We start from the raw sequence: 17,647 nt of genomic DNA on the forward strand, positions 1-17,647 counted from the left end.
CAACCCCAAAAGTTAGTGGCTTCAACATTTTATTCGTTGACAGTATCACTGAGGGAGCCTTTTTCTGGTTCAGGCCAGACTCTAGGTTTCCTCTGGATTTGCTCATGTGTCTGCAGGCATTTGGCAGGTCATCTGGTGCTGGGGGACCTCACGCACAGGTCTGGTGGTTACACTGCAATGTGTCAGGTGGAACAAGGTGGATATGTTGGCTCTCTGTTTCTGATCAGCCAGTGGGCTAGTCCAGGCCTATTCCAATGGTGGCACTGGCAGAGCTTCCAAATCCATCAAGAAAAATGGATGTTAAGTCCTCTTTTCAAATTCCACTGACCAAAAAATTCCTAGTTAAGCCCAAAGTCAGTGTGGGTGGCGGCCACACAAGATCTTGGATATAAGAACACATGAAAAGATGAGGACGATTATTTCATTAATCAACCACATATAAAAGTGTGAATTGAACTTTAATAAAATACGGATGAAAATGGAATTATAAATTGAAGCATCAAGGTCAGGACAAGGTCAGGACAACGGTGGTGCCGCTGGACAGGGAGTGCCCGCGGGAAAGATGGAGCTGGCCTCTCAAACCTCAGCCCGAGGAGGCCCAGGCTGGTGTGCTCAGTGGTTAGAGGCCAGCCAGTTCACCAGCGGGTGCTGGGTGGCACGTCCAGTTCGATAGAACTGCCTCTAAGGGCGCAGCTTCTTTGAATAAGGCCATAGTTTTTATCTCATATCATCCTATTTTGTAAGGGGTTCAATGCTTCCCTATTCCAAAAGAGCTACATATCACATTTTCCACCTTGTCTGCTAATCAAGATAATCACCATTTTTCCTTCAACTTGGATCCTTGCACACCTTTTTCTTTAATTTTACATAATATAAGTGTATGGTATGATGAAGATGGTATTTGCCAGGTTTATCCACTGTAAAGTTATATCATGTTCTCCTTTTGATATTCTAGTCTTCTGAAGCAAGTCACTATGTCCAGCCCACATTTCAAGAAAGGGAGGGGGTGGTTAAGATCCACCTCCTGGTAGGTGAGGGGTGGCATGGACAGGTTGGGACTGTATAAAGTGTTTGGAATTCTTCTGCAAAGGCCTGCCTCTTCTCTTCTAGGTATCTATTCAATCGTTTATCTAAACCAGTGTGGACACCTGTATATTTATCTTATACTTGAGTTATATCCAGTACGATATTATCTATTTCATTGCTCAAGGGGCTTCAGATTTGCCACTGGCAGCTCTTGTAGGTTGCTTCCTCTGTTCTTCCCATATTATCATAGGTTTTTTGAGCACTTCTTATTTGGAGACACTACATGTTGTTTTTCCTCTTTTGCCTTTGTATTTGAGGAATTTCTTCATACACTTTAGATGATTTTTCTTTACGTACAGGGTGTCCCAAAAAATACATACTCACTTTGACTATAAAGTCAGTGTTTATTAACATATAGTTCACTTTTACAATTTAAAATAATCTACAGAAATGAATAATTTTGTTTGTCAATGCCTGTTTTCAAACTAATGACCATTCTGGTCTAGGCACTGCTGATAACACAAAGCAATCAAGAATCATTTTGTTTGGTATTGCTGTACCTTCAATTCATCAACTGTTAACAGTTTTGAAACATAAACTTTATCTTTTATATATTCCTATAAGAAAACATCTAGTAGCACTTTAGGATAAATTTTCTTTGTTGAAAGCTTAGTCGGGCTTCACCCATTATTTACAATCAGTTAAACCTGAAAAGGAATACAGATTAAGTGAGTTATCAGTTGTTAAAGTGTGTATACATTTTGGGAGGGGGGAACACCCTATATTTTAGATGTGTGTTATATAAACATCTGCAAGTGATTTTCCTAGTTTCTTGCTTTTCATATTGATATCATTTTAATTATGCATATTGTTCTTTAAGTTCTTTGGTCATTTAAAAATACTTCTTTACCCCTTTGCTCATAAAACTATGCTCATATTTTATTCTAACAAATTAACCTTCTTGTTTTTACTTTTACTTTTTTATTCCACCTAGAATTTATTTTTGCCTATGACATAAGGAAAAGATACAGCTTTACCACTCTTCTTCCCCACCCCCCAAATAGATAGACATTACCTTAACATCATTCCCCATTGTTTGGGACTTTCACCTCTACCATTTATCACATTCACTTATGTGCATCTGTCTTTGGCTCCCTTTTCTGCTCCTTTGATCTAGTTTTCTATTCCTTTACCACTAATACCACCCACTTCCAATTACTATAGCTTTCTAATATGCCTTGATTTCTGTTTGGGCATGGACTTTCTTATGTGCACTAGGTTTGAGAAACCCAGTAATCTAATGCAGAGTTTCTCCACGTCAGCAATATTGACAATTTGGCCCAGAAAATTCTTTGTCACGGGGGCTGCCCTGTGCATTATAAACAATCAGTAGCATCCCTGGCCTTTCCCCACTGAATATCACTTATCACTTTTCTCCTACATGTGAAAACCAAACCTGTTTCTGGAAATTGCCAACTGCTTTCAGGGGGTGACAGATTTGCCACCAGTCAAGAACTGTTGGCCTAATTCAGTGATGGCGAACCTATGACACGTGTGGCAGAGGTGACACACAAACTCATTTTTTTGGTTGATTTTTCTTTGTTAAATGGCATTTAAATATATAAAATAAATCTCAAAAATATAAGTCTTTCTTTTACTATGGTTACAAATATCAAAAAATTTCTATATGTGACATGGCACCAGAGTTAAGTTAGGGTTTTTCAAAATGCTGACACGCCGAGCTCAAAAGCTTCGCCATCACTGGCCTAATTTCTAACAAGATTCTTAGGAGTCCCACTGTAGTTATGATATTCTTAGGCATAATAATTCTGGGTACATGGGAAAATTGCCCTTCCCTGTCTTCTTGAAATTAGGCTTGGGGGTATGTCTTACTTGGCTAATTAATTAAGAAGCAGCTATGATGTGTATCCTCACTAAATGGAAGCACCTAACAGCCAGCAGTTCACATTTCCATGTTCTCCTTTCTTCGTGTCATGGAGAGGTTGGAAGCATGTGTTAAATGTCAGTGTATCTTCCGGTGATGTAGTTGAGCAGAACCTCTACTAAACCAGGTTGAATGTAATGTAAACTAGAAATAAACTTGATAATGTAACCAATGGGATTTGGGGGTGTTTGTTATCACAGCATAATTTGGTCTGTCCTGACTGATAGACTCCAGTCTGTGCAATAGAGAAGTATGGTGCGGCCTCTGCACCCTGACATCATTAGAAAAGTGTTGATCTCCACTCTGTGTCTTCTGTGCCTCGCTGCTGGGGGAAGATGTGAGCAAACAAGCCACGTAGGCAAGAGAGGGTGGCAGAAACGTCGGTTCTTGGTTAGTGCTTCCAGAGACCAATTAAGGAACTGAGAACTCCGGTGATGTGGAGAGACAGCTATAGTCTAATCTCTATTAGAAACAAAACACAGGTTTCCTGCATCATTTTGATGGTTTTCCTTCTGCAAAGATGCTTCATATAGTTGGATATTCTTTTAAATAGTTTATCCCCAGGAAAATTCAAGTAACAATGAAGTCCAAGGACACTAAGACCTTCATAATTTTAGGGGGGGAGGGTGTGACGGGGATCAACAGAGAACTGCATTTTAAGTGTAGAACTGTATTGGAATTCAGTGGGAACTAGGGCTTGCTTTCACCAGTACTTGCTTTTGGTAGTACTTCTAAAATCATTTAGCCACTAGGTTTATCAAATCTGAGGCCTTGCTTATGGCCATATTTTCAAAGTCTAACAGTGGTCAGCGAAATACCGGCTCTTCCACAAAATACCGACTTCTGCGCATGGGCCACGAAGTTTCAATCACACTGTACGTATGCGCCCGCACGTGGTATTTTGTGAAAGATCCACACTCAAGGGGCCAAAGAGCCACATGTGGCTTGCGAGCCGCAGTTTGCCGACCATGGGTCTAGGAAATAAATTGCATTCAACAAAACAGTGCAGTGCCCTCATTAGAAGTTTTACAGTATTTCTCCATGTTCTCTGCAGAGCGTTTCCTTCATGTACTCATCAAAGGTTTGAATAATAGAGTGTCTATATTTAAATGCTCTGTACTTTTTGCAAATCATTCCCAATACCAGTGAGTCAAATTCTCCAGAATTACTCTGGAGATTTTGGATTACTCAGAGCCTCCAGCTCTCCACATACCCTTTGGAGCCAATTCTCTGGAATGGAAAGTCTCTCTCTAATTTTCTAAATTGGTAGGTGTGCACCATTACTCACCAAGAAAAGTTATTGCCTAAGAAAGTGGAAACAAATGTCGCTGGGTTATGCCAGGTATAACTCCAGCAGGTGCACAGCCGTCCTGCCCAGCTCCATCAACCCATTTGCCCTCCATTATTTGGCACCCACTTGCCAGAGATACTGTATTTATGTCACAGTTGTTTGCAACCCGGTTCCATGGACCCTGTCAGGCATTGTCATTCTTACTTTAGCGACTTCAGTAAACCAATGAACTCAGTTCTATAGTGGGAGTCTGAATGGTACTAAAATTCCAGTTGCTTGAATGTCAGCATTGGCACTTTTGATCACTAACATTGAAGAGGTTTTTTTATGGATCAAAACATTGGAGGCATTTATACCCAGGCACGAGATAATTTCTTTGAAGTTGTTCCGTGAACATGATGGTCAATAAAAAAATAATCTTAATTATGATTAAGAGTCGAAACGCTGTCTTTCCAGACATCCCCCATGCACGAGTGCTTGGCACAGAGTTGGCTCCCAGTAATCTGAAGTGAAAACACCCAGGGTGCACTATCATCTTTGCCAAAACAGACTTTATCTCTTTACAAGAGTCTGCACTGAGAAAGGGAGTAGTCAAAGTTCTAAACTAGGCTTTTCTGGAGAGTGCGATACTATTGTTTACAATAACCCTTCTGTTGGCCTTCTAGATGACAGCCTCGGATATCTTCAATAGGAAGTGTGGCAATGTGACTCTGCATACTTTTATTGCAGTAATCATGATGATAATTGCCCATTTATGGTGTGTTTACTATGTGCCAAGCACTGTATGCTCAATGCTTTCCTGGATCAGCCACTATGAGCTCCATGAGAGCAAAATAGAGTGCCGTATCCCCAATAGCTAGCGGCACACAAAAGTGCTGGGTACTGCGAAGTGTTTCATAAGTACTTGTTGAATGAATGAATGATTCCAGAATCCCATTGGAGCCTCGTACTCTCAGCAGTTTGCCAGTGGGGAAACTAAGCTTAAGGGTCACATCTCTGAAATAGTGGGATTTGAACCCAGGCTGTCCATCCATAAAGCCTATGCTGTTGATCCCTAGGGCGTCCATTTAGGCGTTCATTTTTAACCTGCAGCAGAACATAGAAAGTTCAGGGAAGGCAGTTGCACAAGGATTCACTGTTTCCTAGCTTCCCCTTGCCCCCTTAATCCACTAATTATAGAGGGGCCAGTGCAAGGTGAGTTCCCTTGCCCCTTGAGGAAAGAAGCATAAGTGCAGGGTAAATAAAGAATGTCATGTCTGGGGAGCTAGGACGTGAGGGATTAGAAAATTATAGACATCTTGTGCAACTTGGATGAGGTTTTTCCTGGTAGTATCACACCAATTATACAGGTCTCTCTGTTCGCATAAAGCGCTCATGTAATCACTGACACTCACAGCTGACCTCTCTTCAGGCAATGACAAAGAAGTCATTGTGCGGGGCTTTATTAGACAATTACAACAGGTGAAAACTTCTGCATTCCTTTTTCATTATGTCTGTGGCACTTCTGGGAACAGGAAAGGCACTGAGTTGCTTACATACCTGACCGGGGCCATGCGATTTTGAGCCGGCCCGGGTGGGTAGCCACTCTCGGGTGCAGCGCCAGCGAATAATGCCTTCATTGTCAAGCGAGAAGGAAAGCCTGCAGCTGCCCTGCTGAAAGGTAAATAGGAGGGGAGATTCTCTCCACATAAAAAACCAATCCTAATGCACCCTACATTCCTTGAACCATCACATCAAACCACACGTGGCATGAAAAAGTGCAGATTTCAATTTAGGTAATGTACACGCCGTTGAAGGTTAGCAGAGGACCATGACCAGGCCAATTCATCTTCAGTAGATTAATGTCTGGGTTAGGCAGGTATGTCATAAAACGTGGCCAATGCCGGGAGACGCTCTGGGCCGGCCGCCTTCTTCTCGAATGCGCGCTGCACTGCTTGCCTGTGAGAGGGCCCTGGTACTCCTAGGGCTATTGCTTTTAAACATTGCCTCTGACCCAGATAATGTCAAAATGTCTGAACGCCTGCGATCCCTTTTCTCCAAAAGAGCATCTCTAATGTAATGCAAATGCACATGGTAGGGGAAATTCCAGCTGAGAAAATGAGGCCTTATATTTCTAAAACCATATACATGTCAATAGCCCATTATTCTCCTGTTTTAAATGTAATTGCAGCCCAGCTTGGAATGAATTCCTGAAATAATAAAAGACATGGACTAGCAGTCCCTGGCTCTCGCAGTCATCTTAGGCCTGCTCTTCCTCCCCTCTGCTCCTCCCCAGCCTCGAAAGGCAAGAAGAGGCTGTGGAGAAGGAAGGGGAGCAGAGACAATAGTGAGAGTCAGATCCCTTGTCTAGAATGTGTTATCGGAACGAATGTGTGCAGAGAAAATATGCGGCGTGACAACATTGGTGCCTCGAGCCGGTTTGTATACATGTAGCAATGCATGGACCCATTTTGCAAGACAGATTATTTTCAGGCAATTAAGAACACTTATAATTGTTTTCTTTGGTAGGAGCCTCTTTCAATTTCCAATTTTCATTTAAAGCTAATGTTTCCTGTAGCGTCTCAACAGCAATCATTTTGAAAGGACCCTTTAAAATGGCTCTCCTTCTTAGTCCTGGGAGCGGCCCTGCCTTTCCTTGGTAAATTTAACATGTGTGCACTACAACCTTTATGGCCAGAGCTGGTGGATTTAAAGGGACCATTATTTCCTTTGATTGCCATTCTTACACCACTCCTCTCCAGCCTTTCCACCCATTCACCACCTTCTCCTTTCATCAGCAATTGTCTAAGAAAGACTTTTATGACGAAAGGTAACATAAATTCATTTTACAGCACATAGATGCATAGTGGTCTTCCTAATCTTTTTCCTCTCTTTAGAAGGTCATTGAAACAGTGTCTAATTTTAATGAGTTAAAATTAAGATGTCAACTTTCTGGAATTCAAGTGTAAAAGTTACCAGAGGTTTCCAAAAATGGTAAGTGACACCAGTTTAGAAAACTGACAGGAATGTTGTTCAGTGCATCTTACCTACATCTGTAAGAATCCTGACTTCTCAATTCCCTTTAACTTTCAAAATATCAGAGTGAAATGTGATTCTTTAATCTTGAAAAGAATCCAAATGTACTGCCCTCTCAGGTAAATACAAAAAGAATCTTGGATCCAACTGTTCCTTTACCTGTGCGTTGGGTTAATTTTGACGAGAAGATTGCGGTGGTCCAAATTCCTCCACACAATTTCCTGCAGAAAATCAACCTTGGGTAATTGTCCTGGTTCTCTGGTCCAAGCTCTTATATTTGTTTTCTAATATTCTTGGAGCCCCCGAGTTGCATGAGGAAGTGTCGCATTGCCCCTGTAAGGGAGAGTCTATTATGGTTATCATTTAGAATGCTTTTTGCTTCATGCAGCAAATAACCAAAAGCTGCTCCTCATAGAAAACATTTCCAGAACTGAAAAGAAGGCCAAAGGAGGTGTTTCCTGGGTTGTGCGTGGGACTTGCTGATATTACCCTAAGTGCGCCTCTCTCCCCTAGCTTCTGCCCTGTGTATTCTCAGTGAGATGGTGAGGTGGCCATTTATCATCTCAGAATGAATGCCAACATACCCATCACCAAAGCTTTTTGGAACCGCATCGCAAACAGAAGGTAGATAAGGGGTGATGAAAGAAGAACACCTTTTCTCATACTTTTCCTAATACATCAGTGCCCTGAACTACATCAATAACTGGCACAAAGAAAGAGTTACTTACCTCTGATTTACTTATGGCAGCAGGAGGCATCTCCTGGGACTGAATATATTGCTGCACAATAAAACGGGGGTTTTCTTAAATAAGGAAGAAAGGTGGAATGGTGGGCAGACACCTCATAATGTTTGTCCCATTAAGGTTAAATGGAGCAACATGCCGTGTCCTCCTCCAGTTAGCCATTTTGATTCTTACTATTAAGAATGAAATAGGTCCTGCCCTCTCAGGTATATATAAAACTCTTAATCAGATTGAAAAAAAAAAAACAAAACACACTTGTGAATGCAGGCTGCTTAACAGGCGTTTCAGTCTTCAGTCAAAATCAACTTTCTGCTCCATTGGGGACAGTGGGGGAGGAGGGTTATCTGTGAAATACTTGTATTAAGTAAGACACTAGCTTGTTTTCTCTGCACAGTGTGGCATTGCAAAAACACAAATTGCTTTGATAAGCTAGTTTTTAAGTTGGGGTTGTGCAGAGCATTGATTATATGTTCCGTAGAAATTATCAAAAATTATGGTTGGTCTTCTAGCCAACTCCCCAAACCCTATACCTCCCAAGAGTTCCCTGGAGTATACTGCTAGCGGCACCCCTGCACTTACATCTTAATTGTTTCCTGAATGATAGTTACAAGTTAAGCAGCTGTAAGTCTTGGGTCACCTGTATAAGTACTTGGAATTTACCCCCAAACTCTGGGGTGATGCCAAACAATCTGCATCCTAGAGCAATCAAATCAATCCTGTGCTGTAGTTAAAACTTACTTCTTTGATGTCTCAATGAGCTCATCCTTAAGTATTTGAAAAAGACGCGGCGCCCTTCCTGCAATTGTCACTTGGCTTGGATCCATGTGGATTTGCTGCTTCTGATCGTGTAATCCACATAATCAAAAGTTTTTCCACCTCAAGGAGTCAGCCCATTCCACTTTACTCTTCCATGTGGATTGCATCAGTCTAGGAACAATGGGTGCCTTGCTTAGTTAGCTAGCAGTCTTCAGGTGGGCAGAAATATGAATTGTATTTCTTTGGGGGCCTTATCTAATTGATGTAGTTGTAAAGCTAAGAGTTGGAAGGTCCAGGGATGTTTACAAGGACCATTTTATCATTAAGATATTTTGATTGTATAATGAGATGCTTTGAGAATCAAAAGTGTTTGCCTCTCAGGAATAGGCACCAGAAAACCAGTAGCTTCAATATCTTAGGGGTTGTTGTTCTCAGTCATAAGATAGGTCTGTAGACAGCCCTGGACTAATATCCCAGGCATCCAATGCATGGGAATTTTTTCTCTTCTCTGCCTCTGCTTCAATATCACCAATTTTGCACTTTGGTGCACAGTTGGAGGTGGGATATAATGAGAGTAGAGAATGAAGTGGTGCCAACAAACAGGAAAGGGGTCAGAGAAGAGGGAAATCCCCGTGGGGACTGCAGGAAGGAATAGGGCACATGCTCAAGTAGCTGGAAGACATAAAAGTATATTAGGTATGGTGGGGACTGCCTATGGTAGAATCCTCCAACATTATTTACTGAGGTGTTACCAAGAACTTCTGACTTTCATCTTTCTTTAATTTATATCACAGACTGTATTCATATACATTCCATCTCTTATCTGTTTCTCATCAAGCGGAATTTCTATCAATGTTTGTAACCCCGAGGATAGACAAAACTAAAATTAGCTCCACTTCAGTCTGGAGGGGGAAATTTTTTGCAGATAAAAACAGTCTCTTTAGGTCTTTAAGTCTATGGTAGTTGATTAGTCCCTGCAGTAGGGAAAATTAAATTTTGTGGTTGAGACCCAGCGTGCTTGGATGGTTTAATAATATGATGGCCACCGTCCAATGGCTGACAACCAAGAACTAAGGTACTCTCTGTACTTTTCTCCCTCATGCAACACCTGAAAATCCTGGGGCAAATCAAACAGCAAATTAAAGCTCAGACAACCCTCACCTGCAAGCCATGTACAGTATAAGGAACTCATTTTAATGTTTTTTGGCTGAAGTCATAGGGGATAGTAATACAAAAGACTGGCCACAAAGGAATCCTGGTAAGTTCTTAAAGCACCTAGTTTGTGAAATTTTTTTTCAGTTCCTTGTTACTTTAACTGTACTTAAAAGTTAGTGATTTTTTCCCTCCAGATTCCAGGCTGTAAAAAGGCCAAGTCGAACACTGAAAAGCAAAAAGGAAAAGGACAAGGCAAAAAAGAGCCTTATGAATGGCTGTATATACGAAGGGTTTGGAGGTTATGGAGAGCAGAGTTTGGAATTTAACTTTGGTCTGTGGAGCCACACTGGTCCTAAGCTGAGATTACATTGTCATGGACAATTCAGGGAATTCGTGTCTCCAAAAAGTGCCAAGTAGACAAGGAAAACCACATAGGCAAAAGTACCACTTGCAAACAGATCTTAATTTATTTTTAAAAAGATCAAGTCTGACCCATTCTTATAGATACTTCAATGTTTGATTTGATGATATGCATTTGTATTCCCAAAGGAAACCCAGGAGAAAAGTCATGTTTTTAAAATGTATTTATAATGGATTAGTGGTTAGGGACACATGGAACATAATGAGCTAAGAACAGAGCTAGAGGATGTGGATAGGTATTAGTTTCCTATTGTTGATATAACAAATCACCCCCCATTTGTGTTGTTGGCTTACAACAACGAAAACTTATTATCTGATGATTTTGGAGGTCAGAAGTCCCAAGTCAGGTGTTGGCAGGGTTGTATGTCTTCTGGAGGCTCTGGGGTGAATCATGTCCTGGCCTTTTCCAGCTTCTCAAGGCTGCATTCCTGACAGTGTTCCCTTCCTCCATCTTCAAAGCATGTCACACTGATTTCTGCTGCTCACTTGTCCCCTTTTCTCTGTTTCTGAACACTCCTGCCTTTTTCTAATATGAACCCGTGTGATTGCATTGGGCCCACCTGGGTAATCAAGAACAATATTTCCATCTCAACATCCTTAGACACAGCTGCAATATCCCTTTTTTCCATATGAGGTAACATATTCGCAAGTTCTGGGATTAGAATGTGGACATCTTTGGAGGCCACTATTCAGGTTACACAGGATGTTTTAAGCTAACCTCTCTAATTCAATTGCTGGTGCTGGGATACTAGTCTGTGATATAAATTCCTTTTCAACAAGGGATGGGAGTGTTCTGTCTCTACACCACTGTGAGGGTTCTTTTCTAAAACTCAGTTCTAGGAAGAGAGATGAGACTGATTTAACATCCCGTTCAAAAACCTGTAAGAGCTTCCATGATGTAAAATCAAATGCAAATGCATGCTTAGCACACAATCCATTCAAAGTTTTGCCCGTGTGGTCCTGACTCACTTGGAACTATTATTTCCATTTAAACCACTCACTCACCCTATGGTGCATTTTATCCCCCATGAATCTTCACTTAAGCTATTCCCTCAGCCAATTCTAATATGTAATCAACATCCCACCCATTCTATAAGAACTATCTCATATCCCACCACCTCCAGAAAGTTTCCAGAGAGGTTAATTTGGCATTATCATCTGTTAAAACAACTAACAAATGCACAGGATGGTACAGTTACAAGCACATTTCATATACGTGATGTCATTTGTTTTCAAATGGAATTAAGGTTCCTTTACCTCATTTCCAGTCGAAGAAACTTATTCTCAAAGAGTTAGGTTACTTTGTGAGATCCAGGATTTCTGAATCCAGATCCATGCTTATTGTGACTATTTTATATCTCTTTTGTGGTTCCAATCTCTAGGTCATCTCTCAGACAGCTCTCCCTCCTGGATCTTTTCCTTCCGAGTTTGTTTCTCTTTAACGTTATTTGTCGCAGACCGTTGGTATCAGAGTTGTTTGTACTGGTAGGCTCATGTCTGCCATTCTGTATGTGCTGAGAGCAGGAGCCAGTCTTTCAGTTTTGTATTCCATTTAGACCCCAGGAAAAAGAAAAAAACCTCACATTTATCAAGAGCCTATTGTATTCCAGGCACTTTTCATATTCTTATTATGTGTGCCTTGCAATTACTTTGTGAAAGAGATATTATTCTTTTCATTTAATAAATGAGGACATTGGAACTCAGGATGATTATGTAAATTTTTCATGGATAAATAGCAGGTCAGCATGATTCTCAAGCCCATATTCTTGCCATATGCCCTGCTGCATACACACTCAATAAATTTGTGTCGAAGTGAAACAAATATCCCTGCGGTGAACTGTTGTGAAATACTGTTTGTTTCCTTTAGGGAAATGGTAAGGTAAGTGTGGAATCTGCCTCCAGGTGAAGCTCCAGATGACATTCTGAATGCCAAACCCGCAGGAAGAGGGAGAGGGGGAAAGAGAGTTTTATAAGTCTACCTCATGTTTTGAGGCCATCAAAATGTACCTCCCCTTTTGCCCCCCGCTACCAGAAAACTGCCATTTGAAGGCAAAGCTTGCTGAAGAGGCATGATTTTACCCTTTGGTGTATAAAAAGTACCTTACACTCTGTTAGCCAGGAAAAATGATTTAAGGTTTATTTCTGGATAATAATTGAGTAACACTTTGGTATGCGGTTCACTGCCAAGTGGACGCCGTTGGTTTCACACAGCTGTAGTTAGCAATGGCAAGAACTATTTACTGGGAAAATGATAATGCAATTGGATGTTGTACTGAACCCAGGGGTGAGATAATTTCTGTTGTGCTGTATCACAGGCCTGCCGTTAGAGTCTGTTTGGTCAGCCTGTTGGAAGAGTCGATGTCATTGACGCTAATTCATAGGATTCAGTTGTAGGCAAGGAAAATTTACCTTCATTCAAATTAAATCAAACGGGACAAAGAATCCAGACCCAGTCAATTGGTATTTTCCAGATTCGTAGTTTATTTTTCAAGCATATAGAATATGTACTTCCCTTTGGGCTTGTTTAACTGAAATGTTTACACTTTGACTCAGTAATCTCACTCCTGGGAATGTACACTAGGAAATGATTTAACATAAGAAAAGAAGCAATAGGCATATTTTTGCAACATTATTTGTAATCACGAAACATTGGAAAAAACCTAAATGCCCAGCAATCAATGAATGCCTAACAAATGATGGCACAGCCTCTTAAGGGAATCATTATGCTGCAATCAAATCATAATTATGAAGGCCATTCAATAAACAAATATACAGAACCGTGTAGCAATTTGGGAAATGTTTATGATGTTCGAGTAAGGGAAGTAGAATGCAAGTCTAGTTAAGGTGTCCCATTTTATGATTTGGGAAGCAATTCACATACCCTTGTCAGGTCTCTCTAGCCGGTAGCATCATAAAGTCCAAGATGGTCTATCAAGTCCTCAACATCCTTCTCATTATTTGACCAGAGATTCCCAAAAGCTTTCCAGCAACTGAGAGAATGGGAGAAATCTCATCTCCTTCAGGCATCTCTCCATGTGCTGCCTGCATCTGAAGTTTGATGGCCACTGAATATAATACGGCCTTTTCTGGCCATGTCCAAAGGAAAGTAGCTGAGGGGAAATCCCTTGCTCCAGGTGGTGTCAGAGGGACTGTGATGATGTCTTCTCGCCTATAACACTTGACAATAGGAACTCCTCAGCAACATGAAGAGAGCCTCTCATCTCCGAGTTCTGTTCATTACTTCACCCACCTATCCCACGGACATGAAGTTGCCCCAGGGTACTGGATACCTGAAGGTTTCCAGTGTCAATTCCTCAGGTGCCAGTGTTGGTGGAGTGAGGGCTCTAGAGGACTTGTGGCACTCTTGGAGAAAAGCCCATTGAAAAACATGTAACCAAATTGTCTCCAGTAGCAAATGCAGACTATGGGAACCAGTGCTGCTTCTAGGACAAAGATGATTGGGAATTGCCAAATACCAAGGAGCCTCTGATGGAACATCCAGGTGAAAGGGAGGTAAAGAGTGTTCTCAGGATACATCTGCATTCCTCCTGCTCTGGTTTAGACCTTTATAGGCTGCACTGAAACTCTCTTGCAATCGCTGCAAGTTCTTCAATGGAAGACTAATCCCTGAAGTCATGCTCACTTATAAGAATCCATTCATAAGTAGCCTGAACCCCAAGTACAGAAGTTAGTTGTGCCCTTAGCTCTTTTTTCACACATACACCCAGTCTCTTCCTAGGGAACATGACTGGATCGGAACCAGTTTTTCCCTGATATAGAACCAATGTTCCCCTCTTCTCCCCATCTTTGCTCAGACCAGGCATAGTCCTTTAGTTTCAAGTCTCTTAAACTTTCAACGGTCTTTAAAGAAATTTATAGCATTTGGGCCTTGTTTATAGCCAACTTAACCACCTGTTATAACTCCCTTCCTCCAAATCTCAGGAGAAAGATGTGAATTCTTCTATTTCTTTTATACCCTCAAATCCCTGGACATCACATGCAAATTTGTTGTCCCACTTCTCAGAATTTTCATACAGTTGAAGGGGCTGATTTTGATTAGCTGAAGAGATCCTCTTACTCCTTTTGTTCAAGAAAAGAGAGACCTGAAAGGTTTAGTCCAAGATATCCCTGCCTTCAGACATGCTATCAGCTGAGTCTTGTAGGAAGGTGGAAGAGTATAACTATGGAACTGAGGAAGGGAACGAACAGGGGAAGGATGATGAAGAGGGAGGAGAAGAAAGGGGAGGGAGAAAAAGAGATGTGAAGAAAAATAAGGAAATGGCAGAAAGAGGACAAGATTCCTACTGCAAAAAATATATAGATAACTACAAAAGTACTATGCGTATGAAACAGGCCATTAAAAAAAAAGGAAAATAACCCTGGCTGGTGTGGCTCAGTTAGTTGAATGTTATTCCATGCATGGAAAGGTCGCAGGTTAGATTCCGGGTTGGGGCATATGCCCAGGTTGTGGGTTCAGTCCCCTGCTGGGATAAATATCAGAGGTAACTGATTGATGTTCCTTTTGCACATCAATGTTTATCTCTTTCTCTCTCCCTCTCTCTCCCTCTCTCTCTCTCTCATCAATAAAAACATATTATTTTTAAAAAATAAAGGTAGTATAGGTGTTGGAACTTTGGAATCTTATTTTTCTTTTTAATCTTTCTTTTACTTAGTTTTTATTTGTTTAATAGGGTAGGGAATCAATGCTTGGTGAAGTAAATTTGAATACATTTTCTATATTGTTCAAAAGGGTACACTGAAAATTTTTGAGAATAAAGAGCTGTATTCCAGCCCAGTTCTTCCATTTAATTATGTGACATAAAACAAGTCATTTACCCTCATTGGTGCCCAAACTCATAAAAAAGTTAGATGATCTCTAACAGAAATTGATAGAACATTTTCATCAGTGACTGCTATGTTTTTAATGTCTGTTTATGATTCTAAGGAAACAGAAGAAGAGGTAACTAACTTGGTTTAGTATATCATTTGATTTGTTGAAATGAAGATATAAACAAAAACTTATCCCAAGATACTTAAAGAGTAAATATATTGCTAAGTGAATGCTAAGTAAGGATTTTGGTATGCAGAGTAAAAGTCCAAGAATATGTAAAGAATAGCACTGAATTAAATGTGAGAAAAACCAATTCCAACACCCCATCCAGTGTTTAAATCATCTCTGTAGGATCCTTAATCATGTAGTTATTTTGAATAGTGATTTACAAACATTGTTCTGAGGAGAATTAGGACTCCTCCAACTTACTCCAAAAGCCACTTCAAGGGAGCAAAAGGGAAGGAGAAGAATAAGAAGAAAGGGGGCCCTGCCACCCAAATTATAAACTACTTCAAGGAGAGGAAAAAGGAAATGCTTCAATGAGAGCAACTCCATTTTCAACTTCATTATATATGAGAACTCTGCCAAAAACCGAAAATCTCTGGAACAAGTATTCCATTACTCTAAAATAGTTTTGAAAGCCTCTGGTCTGTATTATGCTTGAACATCATCATTGCTTGTTTATGCCCATGTTAAATCATGGCATCCAAAACAGAACAGACTCTAACAATATGACCCCGTCTCAGAAAGTAGGGGCCCTATAGAGAATACCCTTCAATACTAAGCACAGGGTCAGTTTTGTTTTGTTTTGTTTTGTTTGTTTTTCCTTCTAGTTAGTTAGCTTGTTTGTTTGGCAGCCAGAAAACTTGTCTTCTTACCCTCCTATGGACCAGCGATTGGATGAAAGTGCCCCTGGAAAAAGATAGAAACTTGGGTGAACAGTTCCTTCCAGTTTATAGCCAACCTGAGCAGGGCCTCAGCTGGAAACCTTCAGTAGGAATGATGCTGGTGCTGGAGAATGGTAGTCCTAATCCTGAGGGGCCAGGCAGCACAGCAGGTACTGTGGAGGTCACCCTTGTGTCTCTTGAGTCCCATTTTTTCATATAATAAATTCACTCCATCTCAGATCAGCTCTTCCAAGATTCTGGTTGGTCTCTTTTCCTGGGAAAACTTACCAAAAAAAAATTACAGTGAACTAACTTGGCCTGATCTGCTTCTTCTGTCCTCAACTTTCAGGAAACGAAAGCCTTTTTATACGCTGCCAATGCCCTCTGGCTTTCCCATTTGGCCTTAAATTAGTGATTAACTACAGGCATTTATCATATTATTTTCCAATGCATTGATTGCCCCAAGCAATAACTATCTAATTTCTTTGTTCTTATAAGAACTCCCTCTCCCCATCCACACATAACTAACTTGTTCAATGCCAGTAATGTTGGACCAGCCAATGTATTTCCTTCCTCAGTAGCCATCCCACTTCAGCACTGGTGAAAGTTTTAATTTTTTTTTCTACTAAATGCCAGGGGCTATTGATATTTCACCCATTGCAAGTGATGCAGTCCTCAGTGTCAGACAGACAGACACAGATCCAACTCCAAACTCTAATTTAGTTTCTTCTTTTAAGGACCACTCCTGGCACCTACTGTTGGAGGTAGGAGCCCTAGGAAACAAACTGTAAGAAGGATGTTTGCATACAAAAAGTTCATTGAGAAATGCTCTTGGCACAATAGCTGTATGGAAATCAGGAAAGTAGGATGAGCATAGGGACAAGTTGAACCCTGAAGCAGTTCCAACAGGTACTTGAGCCGATCCCACAGGAAATGCTGATTTGCAGGGGATCCTTCAGAGGTGCCTAAAATTGAAGAAACTGTATGTTGCCCTACATGACCAGTCATTGGCTGGAGGCTGTCCCAAAGAAAGGAGCATGAGTTTCAACAGTCCTCTTAGCAGAGACCAAAACTTAAGGACTTGCTCAGCTGTGGGACATCAGCAGCCATCACTCCCAGCATCTGGGGAATGAATGGCTCCATTCTTCATGAGGGGATCCAGGTGATACATAACAGCATCTACTACAGCATTCATCTCATGCTTCAGCTTTTCTACAAGGATATCATGAGTGATTTAAGTCACTGGTGACCTTCTCTAGTAAATAAGATGGAGAGATGGCAGGCTAGTGAGGAGCACTGAAAAAATCCACCCAGTTCAGTCTTCCTGGACTTGGCTATGACAGGTCAGTCAGAGGCAGAGAAAGTGAGAGAAATTTCATAAACAAGATTCAAAAATCATATGTATGAAGAATGCTTTTTCCAGAACACTTATAAAAAGATCAGTTGATGGTGAGCACATTTACTAAAATTAATAACCAGCTGCTTATCAACACCCTAAGGAAACAAAAGAAACTAAAGAATCAGGGACTTCACTCCAAGATATGGGAAAAAATTGCTCAAACAGAGATTGGACAATCT

The sequence above is a fragment of the Myotis nattereri genome (assembly GCF_964212035.1).
Source record: "Myotis nattereri genome assembly, chromosome: 12".
Taxonomy (NCBI): domain Eukaryota; kingdom Metazoa; phylum Chordata; class Mammalia; order Chiroptera; family Vespertilionidae; genus Myotis; species Myotis nattereri.